The sequence below is a fragment of the Marmota flaviventris genome, chromosome 16 (genome assembly GCF_047511675.1).
Source record: "Marmota flaviventris isolate mMarFla1 chromosome 16, mMarFla1.hap1, whole genome shotgun sequence".
Classification (NCBI taxonomy): domain Eukaryota; kingdom Metazoa; phylum Chordata; class Mammalia; order Rodentia; family Sciuridae; genus Marmota; species Marmota flaviventris.
In genome coordinates, this window is record NC_092513.1 from 77355703 (window position 1) to 77360057 (window position 4355).

Below are 4355 nucleotides of genomic sequence, written 5' to 3' on the forward strand. Positions count from 1 at the left end.
AACATCCTCCGGTAATAAAAAAAAAAAAAAAAAAAACAGGAAAAGGACAAAGGTAAGCCATATAGCAGAAGGAAATCTAGTTGTGCATCCCCTAGTGACTTGTTGGTCAATGATGGACCACATATGCAATGGTAGTCCCATAGAACTGTACTGGAAAATTCCTTCTAGCCAGTCATAGCATCATCCCAACACTATAGCAGAATGCACTGCTCATGCATTACACTGTGGCAGTACTGATGTAAACAAAACCTGCCACACTGACAGTCATTTAAAAGTAGGGCACCTACAATTATGTACAGTGATAATTGATAATAAATGACTGTTGTTGGTTTATGTATATACTATGCTATGCTTTTATCATTATAAACCTTCTCCTTGTAAAAATATTTACTGAGAGTATGCTGTGCTACACACTGACTGCCAGCCACCTCATGCATCTTGCATTTACCATGTTTCTTTTTTTGGGGTGCCAAAAATTGAACCCAAGCTTCTTAACCACTGAACCATATCCCCAGCCTTTTAAATTTTTCATATAGGATCTTAGTTGCTTAGGACTTCACTAGGTTGCTGAGGCCGGCTTTGAACTTGTGATCCTCCTGCCTCAGTCTCCCAAGCTGCTGGGATTACAGGCATATGCCACCAAACCCAGTTTATCACATCTCTTGATAGCATTGTTTTCTCTTGTGCTTGATGTGATCTTGTGTTGTGTTGTTTTATTTATCATGGCTCTGAAAGCAATAGGCTATACTACACACACACACACATCATATAGACAAAGTGTATAATAGGCTACATAGGGTCTAGGTTGCTATAAATATATTTGATGATGTTTGCACAATGACAGAATCAACTAAGGACACATTCCCCAGAACATCCCCGTTGTTAAGTGAAACATGACTGCATTGTTGCACGTTTAACTTCCAAAGGATTTCTTCAAGTTAATTAAGAAAATGACAACCAAGTAGAAAACGGAGCAAGAGACTTCAAAGGACCAAAAAAAAAAAAATAGATAATCAAGGAAAATTACATTAAAATCACAATGCATTAGGCTTGCATACATTAGACAGACCAAGATGGAAAAGATAGGCCCACAATTTCAGTGAGGTGTAAATTGGTAGAACTATCATGCATTACAGAAAAAAAAATTTTTTTTTGGATGGGTACACCCACTTGGGAAGACAGATTGGCACAATTTATTAAAACCAAAGTTGTGAATAAGGCAGGACCCAGCAAATTCACCCCTGGCTACATCTTTAACAGAATGCACAGATGTGTGTATCAAGGGACAAAGAATGATAGTAGTCATTGCAGAAGTGCTTGTGACAGCCCTAAACTGAAAATGACCCAAACGTACATGAGTAACAAATCTACTCATAAGGTGTAGTGCTAGGTAGGAATGATCTCCAGCTAAGTGGTGAGCACTAACACCAGAACACTCACTCTGTGATTCCATTAAGATAAAGAGCAAAATCCAGCAACAAGAAACCCTATTATTTAGTTGCTAAGGGAAAGCAAGAAAGCGATCTCCATAGTTGGGATAATGGCTACCTTTAGGGGCAGGTCCCGGAAGTAGCAATATCATCCTCCCAACCTAGGTCCTGATTACACAGGTATTTACTTTGTGATAAATATCTTGGTTCTGAGCATTTTTCTGATTGTGTCTTATATCTCACAATAAAAAGAAAAAGATAAAAGGGCATTTTGCACCAAATCACCACACGATAAAGCCTTCCAGAAACAGCCTCACTTGGCTTCCCACAGTCCACGTCACACACACACTCAGTGTAGACATATAGATGTGCAGTCCAATGAGAGTCGTGTGTTTACCTTCTGGACCCTGCCTCTCATAGCTGATCACGTCTCATTCAATTTTAGTGCACGAAGCCGAGCACCGATGCAGACATTTGGGATGCAGCCACAAGCCTTTCTATGAGTTGAATTTCCTTTGGGATTTATTAGTTTTTCTCTTCTTAATTTGCCTACATAACTTCCTCAACAATTCATCTGGTCCTCTCTTAGTACATACATTTTGATTAGTAATTGTATTTTTTTCCTTTTATGCATTTCATAGTATCCTCAGTTCTTATAAGTAGTATTATCTCAATCTTCCATTTCTGTGCAACCAACAGCCCTAACTGCATGAGTCAGAAGAACAGAGTATTCGACATGACTCACAATCTGGGCAGGTCTCATCTGGACTGGGTAATAGAGTCTGCAGCTGAAACATCCAATATGGCTGGGGCTATCAGGAACTCTCTTTCCACAGGGTAATTTTCCAGCAGGGTAACTAATTCTCCACGTGAGGTTCAGGACTTCTGTTGGTCCATATTTTTTTTTTTTTTTTTTGGTTATTTTAACAAAATACTGGAGGTTGGACACTTTATTTTGAAAAAAGGTTTATCAGTTTTCAGTTTGAGAGATTCAAGGGTGTGGCATTGCTTCTGCTCAGCTCTGGTAAGGGCTTTCTGGCTCCACCACACCAATGGTGGGAGCACATGGAGAGGGAGAGATCATATGGGGAGACAGGAAGCCAGAAGTATTCAGCAGCCTGGCTTGCTCCTTATTACAGCTTGCTCTCACAGGCACTAACTCACTCTGGAAGACCAAGGTTGAAACCCCAATGACCTTGCACTAGGCCCCACCTCTTAAAGGTTCCACCACCTCCCAACATCATCACATTGAGGACCAAGATTCCAACACACGAACCTTATCCAAATCAGAGCAGTCTAGGTCACTGTGAGGACTGTGGATTTTAATTCTACAAGATGAGAAAACATTGGTGTGACTGTCGTATAGAATCTATGATCAAACATACTCTGCTGCTGCATATAGACATAGCAAAAGGGGATCAAGAGAGGAAACAGGAGACAGGACAGATTTGATGGCTGAGACTTGAGTGTGGTTCCCACTATTCAGGGTGGTTGGATTCTGGAACTGTTTGCAAAATAGAGAAGTGTCAAGGGCAACTCCTATTTGGGGAGGAAGCAACCCAGCAAATGGGGATGCTGTTCATAGACTGAGAGGCAAGGGAAAGTTGTATTAGTCAGTGTTTTGCCACTATAACAAATACCTGAGTTAAGCAACCTATGAAAAATAAGAAAGGTTTATTTTGTCTCACAGTTTTGGGGATTTTGGTTCATGGTCAGGTGGCCTGATTGCTTAGGGCCTGTAGCAAAGTGGCACATCATGGTGCATATTAGAGCAAATTGTTCATCTCAAGGCTGAGACAAGAGAGAAAGAGAAAGAAACTGGCATCTTATAATCCCCTTTGAAGGCACACCCTATGGGCCAAAACTTCCCATGAGGCCCCATTCCTGAGTTCCCACCAACTCCCAATAGTGACACCCTGGAGATCAAGATTTTAACACATGTGCCTTTGGGGGACATTGAGGGTCCAAACCATAGCAACAGTGAACATCGAGTCTGGTTTGGCAACTGTAGTTTTAGAGACTCTTCGGTCACCATGCAGAGCTGTGGGCTGGGTGGCAAGGTGTCCTCTGAAGCATACATTTGGAATCCTCTGGTCCAGAGAGAAAAGAATGCCCAAGAATATGTCCTCATAGGGAATAGCAGTGGGCATAGGGGATGGGGCATTTCAATGTCATCCTAATGAGCCCAAAAAGTGGGCTCTGAAGAGGCCTGACCCTACCCTTTGTCAAGAGGACCACTTGTCCAGAGTCAGGGCCCCTTATCTGATGGTCCATCCCAGTAGGACCCAGACCTTTCTTAAAGCTACACCAAGACAACTTCCCCACAAATAGCATTTATTAAAACTTGTGTTCTTCCTACAAGGGTTTGCCCAGGTAAAGGTGAGAGTTCTTGTCCATTTTTCACATCAGACTGGTAATGTGTTCACACTGTAACAAGGTTTGAGGGAAGCAAATCTCACACAATGGCATGAAAACATCCATTGTACATAAGAACAGCCAAAGGATCATGCTTTTCTTTGTTAACTTACGTCAAGTAACACTGGGATTTGGGAATGGCAAATTACAATATTGTATCATTTGGAACTCCAGAAAGGAAGGTCCAAGATGTTTTGCAAGATAAAGTATGACATCCTGAGATTCCACAAACTTTAGACTAAAAATTGAACAGCTAAAAATTGAAAAGCTCAGCAGGCTTTTGACTGGCATTTTATGGGCTACAGTTGAGCAATGCTTTACTACGTTTTGCATGTCACCTTATTTAATATGGGAAAATTACCCTGAAGTAAAGTAGCTACTACTCTCCTCCACATTTTACAGGTGATAAAATGGAGTCAAAGGGAGAGGTTCCCTAACTGTCCCCATTTACCATATTTTGAAGTTGTCAGAATTAAAATAGAGCCTCCTGGGTCAAGCTTGAACAAAAAA

The 4355-nt window shown here is 41.2% G+C and overlaps 1 non-coding gene across 1 annotated transcript; it reads right to left on the reverse strand.

Moving 5' to 3' along the window:
* Positions 1 to 3833: 3833 nt before the first annotated feature.
* On the reverse strand, positions 3834 to 3935 carry LOC114107948 (small nucleolar RNA U13). The gene has a single exon (XR_003585389.2). It is a non-coding gene; the product is annotated as a small nucleolar RNA U13 (small nucleolar RNA).
* Positions 3936 to 4355: the final 420 nt, after the last annotated feature.